Source organism: Ceratotherium simum, chromosome X (assembly GCF_057802395.1).
Source record: "Ceratotherium simum simum isolate JZ-2026a chromosome X, ASM5780239v1, whole genome shotgun sequence".
In the NCBI taxonomy this organism is placed as follows: Eukaryota; Metazoa; Chordata; class Mammalia; order Perissodactyla; family Rhinocerotidae; genus Ceratotherium; species Ceratotherium simum.
Genome location: NC_141940.1, coordinates 80,201,726 through 80,215,739, shown reverse-complemented (window position 1 = coordinate 80,215,739; position 14,014 = coordinate 80,201,726).

Sequence of the window (14,014 nt, the reverse complement as noted above, 5' to 3'; positions counted from 1 at the left end):
TCCAACTGAGCCTGTGCAAGCAAATACCCACCTCTCCCTTTTGAATATTCATTCCCCAACCAAATAAAAGTTCCTGCTTTCCTTTGTTCAGGGATGCCATGACTTTGGACATGATTCCTCATGGCCTCCTGCTTGCTGCAAATACACTTTACTTTGTGAGACAACTTCCACTGGTGTAGAGTCTTATTTAACTCACCAGGAGGCAAGCCCACTTGGTTTGGTATCAACAGGACTTATCCAAGGTTACACAGCTGGTAATTGGTAGAATCTGGATTCTAACCAAGAATTAATGCCTTAAAAGGCAATAGGTTTTCCACTATATGGAGCTGCACGTTTAAGACTCTACTATATTAAAAGAAAATATACATAGATAACATCTTTGCCCTCTGGGAGTCTACCACCATAGGTAGTTAGCAGTGATGAAGACAAATACAGAAAGATAATCCATATGTCAAAATCAAAACATGAGGCTAATACTGACCTGAATAGTGAAGTGATTGCTAAATCACTCATTCACATTTAACAATCAAAATCCTACTATGTGCCAGATCCTGGGCTACATGCTGAGGATAGAGGTCAGAAATAAGGATGAATCAGATGGGATCCTCATTCTTAAGGAGCTAACACTGATGGTAAAAGAAATAAGACTTATACCCAAATCATAAATATATAAAGGAGGACTTGAGATGTTCCGTGGAGGTGCTACCAGCAATGCCCTAGAGAAGAGGTATGAGAGAGCCCCTGAAAGCCAGGATGATTAGAAGAGTCTAATGGAGGAAGTAGCATTTGAGTTAGGTCTTAAAGGTCTGGTGGAATTTGACTCGCAAGAAAGGAGAGGATCCTCCAGATGGGAAAGTGCCTTGAGGAAAATGACAGACAGAAAAATCCCCCAGGGCAGAGTTTGGCATGGGAGGGATCATTGCTGGGCAGGGCACGAGGATCAGTGCTGTTAGGTTGGAATATTTGAGCTACATTGCATACCCCTCAAATCAAAGCTGTGCGGGCAGTAATCAGGGTCAAGGAAAGGCTCTAAGTGAACAGTTTATCCCAAGACACTTTGTCTTTTGTATGGTTTGGGGCTTGAACACTGAGCCTCAATATCAGGCAGAAATAACCCATACTGAACTAATTGAGTCATATGCTATCTTACATGGACTCGTGAATAACAACAAACACACATTAAACGTTAATAAAGCAAATGAAAGTTGAAAATTGAAAGGACCTGGCAGAGAAAATTCAAGCTCACTTTGCCATGGTCACGTTAACTTCTTCAGAGCACTGAACAAGCAGGCTCATTAGCAGCATGCAAATTGCATGTTAAGCCATTGTGCAGAGATGCAGAAGGGTGGGTTTGGGAGATGAGTTTAAAAGAAGGATACTGTTCCCTAATTATTGGCTTAACTACTGAGACTTGCTATAAAGTTGTGGTCCTTTCACAAGCAACTTCAGCCTTATCTGTTTTGCAGGTTTGAGAGCATCCTCTGCTTTCAAAGGCAGCAGGGACACTTAGTACCCTTTTCAATTTGATGTCCAACCCCCGCTTGGCTATGCGTTGCCCTGATCCTAGGAAAGGCTGAGCTGAAGAGTTAGTGATCTACTTCATCTTTACCTGAGATAAGTCACTGAGCTGATTTTACAAATGTTGCTACATCTGCTTTTTATTCTATATTTTAAAAATGGAATCACAGTAAGTTGCAAAGCTAGTACAGAGAGGTCTTACTCAATTTCCCTCCCAATGGTTATATCTTACTCAACTATAGTACAATATTCAAACCAGGAAATTGGCATTTGTACATGTCTAGATCATATAATCATTGCAATCAAGATAAAAAACCACAACCATCTCCTTTATAGTCACAGCCACTGACCTCTGACCCCAGCCCTACCATCCTTAATACCTGGCAACCACTAATCTGTTCTCCATCCTTACAGTATTTTTTTCATTTTGAGAATGTTACATAAATAAAATAATATAGTATGTGACCTTTTGGGATTGTATTTTTTCACTTTTCACTCAGCATAATTCTCTGGAGATTCATCCAAGTTGTACATATCAACCGTTAATTCCTCATTATTGCTGAGTGATATTCTGTGGTATGGATGTACCACAATTTAACATTCAGGTTATTTTCAGTTTGGGCCTATTATTTTGTTATTATTATTATTATGTTGTTATTATTATTATAGATAAAGTTTCTATGAACATGTATATAAAGGATTTTGAGTAAACATGAGTTTTCACTTCTCTGGGATAAAAGCCCAAGAATGCCATCACTGGGTTTTATGGAAATTGCATTTTTAGTATTCTGAAAAACTGCCAAGCTGTTTTGGAGAGGGTCTGTACCATTTTACATTCTCACCATCAATTTATGATTGGTCTAGTTTTTCCACATCCTTGCCAACATTTGATATTGTCACTATACTTTATTTTAGCCATTTTGATAGATGTATAGTAATAACTTATCTTAGCATTTTCCTAATGGCTAATGATGTTGAATATCTTTTCCTGTTGTTACTTACTATGCATATATCCTTTGCAGTTAAATGTCTCTTCATCTTGTCTGTTCTTAATGTAATCATTTGTTGATTTCCTTAAGTGGCCGCAGGCTTCATTAATGAATTATAGCATAAAGAAAAGGTATGTATGCTTTTTGTTTATTTGTTTGTTTGTATATTTTGGCAACAAAAGGTGAGCACTAATACAGTTGTATCTTGCTAGGTTCATGTTTTCATGGGCTAATATCTCCCCTCAAAACAGCAGACAGCACACAAGCATGCCAAGTAAAGGCAGGTTCTTCTTTCCCATATTGGTGACTGACGTTAGTTAATTCTTGGATCTTAATGATGACATGCTCATAACAAGCCCTTAAATTTGGACAGTATTTGACAGCTTACAAAGCATACTCCTTTCCACTATCATTTGATCTTCTCAGCAAACTCAAGCAACTATAATGGTGCAACAGTCTATAGCTGATGAAACTGTGGCCCAGAGAGACAAAGGGACTATCCAAAGTGATATAGCTAAAATTATAGAAATTGATGAGCTTAGGTGTTCTACATTTCAGGCCTTTTCTCCATTCCATGTTGACACCTATGATCTATAAGCTAAAAACATAAGGAGGAAATAAGGAAATAAATCAGAGAGGAGGTCCACAGAAGAGATAAAGGATCAGAACCTGGAACTCTATTCTTTGAGCTACCAAGGGAGGGTTCTCCTCAGGAATAGGCAGGCAGGGAGGAGTGGGGGGACTAGTACAAGGGCACTAGTCTCCTGTAAGGGCCAGCCAAGATGCACCTTTACCATTGTTGCTGAGAAAAGGAGAAAAACAGACAGGAGGGTGGCCTTCCTCTGTGGAATCTTGGTTGATTTAGGTCTATTACCATTCTACAGCAAAGGAAGATGGACATTTTTGTTTTAAAACAAAATAAAAAAATACTACCACTTCAATAAGGGAGGTTCTTCCCTCCCTACACAGTTTCTGATTAATTTATATTTTTCATGTACATTTAAGGACTAGAGGCAGAAATGGTGATGGTAAGGGGGAAGAAGGTGGAGAAAGAGAAAAATCTAGATTTTAAAATAATGGAAAAAAGAAGATATACAAATAGCCGATGAGTACATGAAAAGATGCTCAATGTTGCTAATTATAAGGGAAATGCACATCAAAATCATAAGATGTCACCTCATGCCTGTTAGAATGACTATCATCAAAAAGATAAGAGGTACAAATGCTGGCATGGAGGTGGAGAAAAGGGAACATTTATGCACTGTTGGTGGAATTGTAAATTGGTATAGTCATATGGAAAACAGTATGGAGGTGTCGGGGAAGAGGGAGAATCCCCCTCCACCCTTTCCCTTGAGGTTCTTATGGCTGGCCAAATAATTAAAAGACAGGTTAGCAGGAGAAAATAATACCAAGTTTAATAACATGTATACATGGGAGAAACCTGGGAAACCAAGATTCTCAACACAGTAGCAGTGATTCTCATCATAAATACCATCTTCAGCTAAAGACAAAGGAGGATGTTGGGGGTGGAGAGAGAGACAATAGGGAGACAGAAATTACAGTAATCAAGGGTGTGCAGATTTAAGTCCTCTCCTTCTGTACAGATAAGGCCATCCCCCCTCTTCCCAATACAGACATGGAGATACCTTTACAAATGGAGATTTCTCTTATAAATGTAAATGTTTGTCTGGCAACTCTTTGCAGGGCCACCTAGAGAATGTGGCTTGGGAGAGACAGAATTTTTGATAAGGTAGGCTTGTTGGTGTCTTTCTTATTGTAACGTCTGTTTTACATTATATTACAGCCATCATATGAGAGTGGCTCCTTCCTGAAACAGGTCTTCTATCTTAAATTCTTTAGACAGTTTGGGGGAAGTCAAAAGTCTGTCAGAGAAAATAATTAAGGTAAAGAGACATAGTTCAGGGTGGCCAATTTTGATCTCCCACAGAAGTTTCTCAAAAAATTAAAGTAGAACTACCACATGATCCAGCAGTTCCACTTCTGGGAATATATCTAAAATAAAAAAAAAAAACCTATGTTGAAGAGTTCATATCAATATTATTTGCAATATAATATGTTCATAGCAATACTATTTACAATATCCAAGACATGGAAACAACCTAACTATCCATTGACAGTTGAATGGATAAAGAATATGTGATACACACACACATACACACACACAGGGATGTTATTCAGCTGTAGAAAGAAGGAATTCCTGATATTTGCAACAACAGGAATGTACATTGAGGGAATTATGCTAAGTGAAATAAGTCAGACAGAGAAATAAAAATACTATATGATCTCACTTATATGTGGAATCTAAAACAAAACAAAACAAACTCATAGAAAAAGAGATCAGACTTATGGTTACTGGAGGTAAGGGGGTGGGGGCAGAAGGGGAATTAGACGAAGGTGGTCAAAAGGTACAAACTTCCAGCTATAAGATAAATAAGTACTAGAGGTGTAAAATATAACATGATGACTATAGTTAACACGGGTCTATGGTACATTTGTTAAGAGAGTAAATCCTAAGTGTCCACATCATAAGAAAGAAAATTTTTTCTTCCTTTTTTGGTATCTATATGATATGATAGATGTTAAATAAATTTAGTGTGGTAATCATTCCACAGCACGTGTAAGTTTAATCATGATGCTGTACACCTTAAACTTATACAGTGACGTATGTCAATTTTATATCAATAAAACTGGAAAAACAGGGTTGGTGTCAAGATGGTGGCATAGGCACACTCTGAACTCATCTCCTCCTAGAGACACAACAAATTTACAACTACTCTTGGAAGAATTACCCCTGAGAGAGAACTGAAAACTGGATAAAAAGAACCCCCGCAGCAAGGGACAGTCCTGACTGAGGTGGAAGAGGCAGAAATTCCTTTCTGGAGAGAAAAAATGCCACCTGCACTGCCATGTTGCTTCACGGCCAGCCAGGAGCAATCCTAAGGTACGCAGCCTTCTCTGGAGGAGTGGGAGACCTGAGTGGGGGAGTGTTACTGCTATAAGCAGCTTTTGGACTCAGCACAACCATGACAAGTGTCATGGTGTCATAATATCTGGCTTTGCTGCCTACTAACAACAACAGGGAATACCCCCAGAAAAGCTATCAGACATACGGGAAAAACAGCCAACTTGTAAAGAGCCCATGCACAAATATACCCACTTCAGAAAGCAACCTAAAATCATCAGGAAGAAAGGTGCATGGTCCTTTGGTGAAAAGAGACTCACTTGATAGGATCTTGGCACATTTTGGTGAGAGGTGGGACCTTTCCAGGAATTGAGGCATTAGCACTAGTACAGGCATGCTGACACAGACCCTGGCAGACAACATTGGAATTCTTCCCCTGGCCTGTTAGTCCAGGGTCTGCCCCATCCACTAGGGCACCAATTTAATCCAGCTCAGCCAGGATAGGCAGCCCACCCTAGGGGCTGGGCCCACCAAACAGCAAGACCTTGGGCAACTTGTGGGCCTGCACAGGCTGGGTGCCTGGATCCTCTGCATCTGGGCGAGTAGGTCTACCTCTGCAGGTAGGGCATGCACAAGGAGCAGGTGGAGTATGTGAGGTGTTGGTAGAGTGTGTGGGGCCTCTGCAGTAGGGCGACTGGGTCTACTTCAGGGGTTGGGGTGTGTACACAGGGCGGGACTGTGTTGACTGTGTGTGTGGCCCTATGGGCAGTGGGCCTTGTCAGTTGCAGAAGACTTATGTTTCTCAAACAGCCACATAGGGGATCAACCACATCTTCCAAAGCCTGAAACAATTGGGTGTTCCCGTGCCTGAGGCCAGCCCCACTCAGCTGCAATCCAGAGAGAGCTGACATGTGCTTTGCAAGCCAGAGGCCGAAAGGAATTATAAGACCCTGACCTAGCAACCAGCCATGCTGGGGGCCTACACACTTAACAGAAAAACTGCAAAAGGAATGTGCTATTAGACCTTTCAGCCAACTGTGCTGGGACACCCTGTACCCAATAAAGTGACTGAGGAGTCCACAGCAGCCACACACAGCTGAGCATTACAAACAGCAGGCCAGGGGGACATCCTAGCCTCCCTGGGCAATTGCAGAAAGAGCAACCAAGCCACAACAGAAGAACATAGGTAGCCCACACAGGGGTCACTCCTGGAACATTTGGAACTGGTGACAAGAGGGAAGCACTCTGCTGGGCCTCATAAGGCATCTCTTACATAAGGCCAACTCTCTGAGATCAAGAGACATAGGTGACTCACCTAATACATAGATATAAGCACAGAGAAAGAGGCTAAATGAAGAGCTAAAGGAATACATACCAAAGAGGAGACTGGACAAAGCCCCAGAAAAAGAACTAAATGACACAGAAATAAGCAATTTACATGAGAAAGACTTCAAACAAAAAGTCATAAGGATACTCCCTGATCTTGGGAGAAGAATGGATAACCTCAGTGAGAACGTCAACAAAGAATCGGAAAATATAAAAAAGAACCAATCAGAACTGAAGAATACAATACTAGAAATGAAAAAGTCACTAGAGGGACTCAATAGCAGAGCAAATGATACAGAAGAATGGATCAGCGAGCTGGATAAAAGACTAGAGGAAATCACCAAAGCTGAACAGATAAAAGAAAAAAGAATTAAAAAGAATGAGAACAGTCTAAGGGACCTCTGGGACAACATCAAGCACACTAACATTCGTTTTATAGGTGTCCCAGAATGAGATGAAGGAGAAAAAGTGGCAGAGAATCTATTTGAAGAGATAATAGCTGAAAACTTTCCTAATCTAATGGAGGAAACAGACATCCAGGTACAGGAAGCACAGAGAGCACCAAACAAGGTAAACACAAAGAGGCCAACAGCACAACACATTATAATTAAAATGTCAAGAATTACAGGTAAAAAGAGAATCCAAAAAGCCACAAGAGAAAGGCAACAACTTACTTCTAAGGAAACCTCCTAAGGCTATCAGCTGACTTCTCAGAAGAAACCGTACAGGCTAGAAGGCAGTGGCACAACATATTTAAAGAGCTGAAAGGAAAAAATCTAAAGCCAAGAATACTCTACCTGGTAAGGTTATCATTCAGAATAGAAGGAGAGATAAAGAGTTCCAGAACAAGCAAAAACTAAAAGAGTGTATCACCAAGAATCCAGTCTTATGAGAAATGTTAAAGGGACTTATTTGAGGGGGAAAGAGCAGACCACAAATAGGAATAAGAAATTTATCAAAATAATAAAAAGCAATAAAATCCCTGGTAAAGGCAAATGTACTGTAAAGTAAGCAGATCAACTACCTATGAAGACAATATGAAGAACAAAAGAAAAAAGCACTAAAATTACCTATTTCCATGGTAAGAGGGTAACAGATACACACAAAAAAAGAGGTTAAATGTGATATTAAAAACAAAAAATGTGAGAGGAGGGGAATAAAAGAGTAGAGCTTTTAGAGAAAGGTAAAACTAAGGAGACCGTAAACTTAATATATATTGTTATATATGTAGGTTATTATATATGAACCTCATGGTAATCACAAACCAGAAACCTATAATTAATACACAAAAAATATTAAGAGAAAGTAACCTAAACATAATACTAAAGAAAACCATCAAACTACTATGGGAGAGAGCAAGTGAAGAAGAAAGGAACAGAGAAGAGCTATCAAAACACCCCCAAAAAAGTAACAAAATAGCAAAAAGCACATACTTATCAATAGCTACGTTAAGCATCAATGGATTAAATACTCCAATTAAAAGGCATAGGGTGGCTGATTGGATAAAAAATCAAGACTCATATATATGCTGCATACAAGAGACACACTTTGGACCTAAAGAGACTCACAAACTGAAAGTGAACAGATGGAAACAGTTACTCCATGTAAATAACAATGAAAAGAAAGCTGGGGTAGCAATATACATATCAGACAAAATAGACTTTAAAACAAAAACTGTAACAAGAGACAAAGAAGGGCACTACATAATGATCAAGGGAGCAATCCAACAAGAGGATATAACACTTGTAAATATCTATGCATCCAACATAGGAACACCTAAATACATAAAGCAACTATTAACAGACATAACAGGAGAAATATACAGTAACAGAACAATAGTAGGGTACTTTAACACTCCACTTATGCCAATGGATAGATCATCCATACAGAAGATCAATAAGGAAACATTGGCCTTAAACAACACATTAGACCAGATGGACTTAGTAGACATATACAGAGCATTCATCCAAAAACCACAGAATACACCTCCTTTTCAAATGCACACGGAATATTCTCCAGGATTGATCAGAAATTAGGCAACAAAAGAAGTCTCCATAAATTTAATAAGATTGAAATAATACCAAGCATCTTTCTGACCACAATGGTATGAAACTAGAAATCAACAACAGGAAGAAAATCAGAAAAGCCACAAATATGTGAAGATTAAACAAAATGCTAGTGAACAGTGGTTGGGTCAGTGAGTAAATCAAAGGAGAAATCAAAAAATACTTGGAGACAAATGAAAATAAAAATATGGTGTGCCAAAATTCACAGGAAACAGAAAAAGAAGTGCTAAGAGGGAACTTTATAGCAATATACGCCTACCTCAAAAAACAAGAAAAGTCTCAAATAAATAATCTAATAGTGCACCTAAAGAAACTGGAAAAAGAAGAACAAACAAAGCACCAAATCAGTAAAAGGAAGGACATAATAAAAATCAGAGCAGGAATAAATGAAATAGGGACTAAAAAGAAAAAAGAAAAAAAATCAATGAAACCAAGAACTGGTTCTTTGAAAAGAGAAACAAAATTGACAAAGCTTTAGCTAGACTATCCAAGAAAAAAGAAAGAAGGCTCAAATAAACAAAATTAGAAATGAAAAAGGAGAAATTACAACAGACACCTCACAAATACAAACGATTATAAGAGACTACTACAAAAAGCTATGCCAACAAATTGGACAATCTAGAAGCAATGGATAAATTCTTAGAATCATACAACCTTCCAAAACTGGATTGAGAAGAAATAGAGAATTTGACTAGACTAATCACCAGTAAGGAGATCGAAACAGTAATCAAAAACCTCGCCAAAAATAAAAGTCCAGGACAAGACGGCTTCCCTGGTGAATTCTACCAAACATTCAAAGAAGATTTAATACCTATCCTTCTCAAACTCTTCCAAAAAATTGAAGAGGAAGGGCATCTCCCTAACTTATTGTATGGAGCCAACATTACCCTGATACTAAAACCAGACAAGGACAACACAAAAAAAGAAAATTACAGGCCAATATCAATGATGAACATCCATGCAAAAATCCTCAACAAAATACTAGCAAATCACATACATCAATACATTAAAAAGATTGTACACTGTGATCAGGTGGGATTTATTCCAGGGATCCAGGGATAGTTCAAGTTCTGCAAATCAATCAATGTAGTACACCACGTTAATAAAATGAAGAAAAAAAAAATGACATGATCATGTCAATAGATGCAGAGAAAGCATCTGACAAGATACAACATCCATTTATGATACAAACTCTGCATAAAATGGATATAGAAGGAAAGTAACTCAACATAATAAAGGCCATGTATAACAAACCCACAGCTAATATTTTCAATGGAGAAAAAGTAAAAGCTATCCCGCTAAGAACAGGAATCAGACAAGGATGCCCACTTTCACCACTCTTAAAATAGTATTGGAATACCTAGCCAGAGCAATCAGGCAAGAAAAAGAAATAAAAGGGATCCAAATTGGAAAAGAAGAAGTGAAACTGTCACTATTTGCAGACGACAGGATTTTATATAAATAAAACCCTAAAGAATGCACCAAAATAATTTTAGATGTAATAAATGAGTACGGTAAAGTTGCAGGATACAAAATCAACATAGAAAAATCAGTTGTGTTTTTATACACTAACAAAGAAGTAGCAGAAAGAGAATTAAGAATACAATCCCGTTTACAATTGCAACAAAAAGAATAAAATACCTAGGAATAAACTTAACCAACAAGGTGAAAGATCTTTACACTGAAAACTATAAAACATTGCTAAAAGAAATTGAGGAAGACACAAAGAAGTGGAAAGATAGGGCTGGCCCCATGGCTTAGTGGTTAAGTGCATATGCTCCGCTGCTGGCGGCCTGGGTTCGGATCCTGGGCGCGCACTGGTGCACTGCTTCTCCAGCAGTGCTGAGGCCGTGTCCCACATACAGCAACTAGAAGGATGTGCAACTATGACATACAACTATCTACTGGGGCTTTGGGGAAAAAAAACCAAAAGGGAAAACAAAAGAATAAAATGGTTGCAAACATCTTAAAAAAAAAGAAAGATATGGAAAGATATTCCATGCTCCTGGATTGGAAGAATTAACACAGTTAAGATGTCCATGCTTCCTAAAGCAATCTATAGATTCAATGCAATCCCTTATCACAGATCCAACAATATTTTTCACAGAAATAGAACAAAGAATCCTCAAATTTATATGGAAAAACAAAAGACCCTGAATAGCCAAAGGAATCCTGAGAAAAAAGATCAAAGCTGGAGGTATCACACTCCTTGATTTCAAAATATGCTACAAAGCTATAGTAACCAAAACAACATGGTACTGGCACAAAAACAGACACACAGATCAATGGAATAGAATCGAGAGCGCAGAAATAAACCCATACAACTATGGACAGCTAATTTTCGACAAAGGAGCCAAGAACAAATGATGGAGAAAGGAAAGTCTCCTCAACAAATGGTGTTGGGAAAACTGGACAGCCACATGCAAGAAAATGAAAATAGACCATTATATTACACCATACACAAAAATTAACTCAAAATGGATTAAAGACTTGAATGTAATACCTGAAACCCTGAAACTTCCATAAGAAAACATAGGCAGTAAGCTCTTCGACATTGGTCTTAGCAACATATTTTCAAGCACCATGTATGACCAGACAAGAGAAACAATAGAAAAAAGAAACAAATGAGACTACGTCAAACTAAAAATCTTCTGCACAGGAAAGGAAATCATCAACAAAACTAGAAGACAACCTAACAATTGGGAGAAGATATTTTCAAACTATATATCTGATAAGGGGTTAATCTCCAAAATATATAAAGAACTCATATGTCTTAACAACAAAAAAACTAACAACCCAACTAAAAAATGGGCAGAAGACCTGAACAGACATTTCTCCAAAGAAGATATAAAGATGGCCAACAGGCACATCAAAAGATGTTCAACATCCCTATCAGGGAAATGCAAATCAAAACTACAATGAGATATCCCCTCGTGCCTGTCAGAATGGCTATAATTAACAAGACAGGAAACAGCAAGTCTTGGAGAGGATGTGGAGAGAAGGGAACTCGCATACACTGCTGGTGGGAGTGCAGACTGGTGTAGTCACTATGGAAAATAGTATGGAGATTCCTCAAAAAGTTAAGCATAGAACTAACATACTATCCAAATATCCCACTGTTGAATATTTATCCAAAGAACGTGAAAACACCAATGCGTAAAGATACATGCATCCCTGTGCTCATTGCAGCATTATTCACAATAGCCAAGACTTGGAAGCAACCTAAGTGCCCATCAAGGGAAGAATGGATAAAGAAGATATGGTATATATACACAATGGAATACTACTCAGCCATAAGAAATGATGAAATCCAGCCATTTGTGACAACATGGATGGACATTGAGGATATTATGCTAAGCGAAATAAGTCAGAGGGAGAAAGTCAAATACCGTATGATCTGACTCATAAGTAGAAGATAAAAACAGCAACAAATAAACACATAGAGACAGAGATTGGATTGGTGGTTACCAGATGGGAAAGGAGGGGGTAGGGTGTGAAGGGGGTGATTAGGGATATATGTGTGGTGATGGGTTGTAATTAGTATTTTGGTGGTGAACATGACGTAATCTATTCTGAAATAGAAGTATAATGATGTACACATGAAATTTATACAACGTTATGCAGCAATGTTACCACAATAAAAAAGTATAACAAAACAAAATAAAAGAAAAATAAAAGAAACCCAAATAACTCCCACATCTCTGGCAAAGTCACAGCAAATGGGGAATGTGAAGGAAGTCGAGAGGAATTTTTGGAGTCAAAAAGGGAAGTTATGGAAGCTTTTTCAAGGGAAAAGTCCATCTATATCCACAATGGCTTAGGAATAGGAAAAAAATTCAATATTTTCACTGTAGTAATTAATGTTGTCTAATGAGTTTTGTGTGGCTGAGTGTAGGGTACATGAGAGATGTTGAGAGAGAGATAGATGAAAGCAAGTTGGAGAAGGGCCCTGAACGTCACACCTAGTGCTTGTGCTTTACCCCAATATGATAGAGCACCTGGAAAGTCTTTTCTTTAATTATATTTAAGTGCCATGCAAAATATAGAATACAGGAACCTCATCTTCCCAACTTGAATGTAAGTTCCTAGACATCAGGACTGTATCTTAACTGTCCTCATTTCTCCCACAATGCCTAGCACTCTGCGTAGTTGCCTTAGCTTAGTTGCTAAGTTACATATTGTAAATTGGAAATCTCCCAAGATGTGAGCTAGTGAACATGCAGGATTAGATAGTCTAGAGATCCTTTCAATTTAACAAGCCTGCCATGAGCCTCTACTCTGTGCCATGCCTGGGCTGGACATTGAGGCAGAGAGAAATGAACACCTAGTACATACTCAAGCAGATTGCAGATGAGAAAGAAACCTTCTACCCAGTGCCAGTCTTGTGTGATAGATAAAAGAGAGAGATCAGGTTTCAAATTCACTATCCAAATAGAGTCATCCTTCTGCATTGGCCTGTCCCAAATCCACTTCTTTTTTGGGTGCTCTTTCATGCTGACTGGTAGAGGGGGATGGAATGCATTATTACCAACTCTTGCCATATAGTCTTCAGTCTATTCACTGCAATAAAAGGAAATCTTCTGTCACAACCTCCCTCCTCCTGCCCCCAACAAAAAGAACAATCTACGGAATTCCTTTTGCTGCCTTGCTGGGGCTTCAAGGTCCCTTCCTCCCCAAGTCTGCAACAAGTAGGACCTTTTCTTCTGAGCTGGAAACCAAGACTTGCTTGACTCTAATGATGGCCCGGAAGACCCAATTTTAGGCCAAGATTGCAAGATAAGCAACACAATTATTTCTTCCCAAAATGAGTCTTGTATTGCTCAAGGTGAAAGCCCACAATAAATAAGAAGGAAAGCCAGAAGGTATTTTCCTCAACCTCAGTAAACTTGACCTGTTGAAAACCTTTTCTACTGTTGATTTTCTTTAGGGGGTTGGTGGTTTTTCTAAAGTTCAATCAGGAAAGTACACTTATGAATTGCCTTCTGTGATAGCTTGGAGGAGTTTTGTTGTCAATTTGTTTGTTTTTTAGTGAAAGGAGCAAACCAGGATTCTATGGGCTCTCATTAAAGTGGAAATTTCATCTCATTTACCCTTACAGCTTCTAGAAATGGCTGCTAAAGTACTCAAGGAGTCATGGAAGGAAAGACCCCCTATGGTCGATGCAGGACAAGATGTCTTCTTCACTGCCTCAT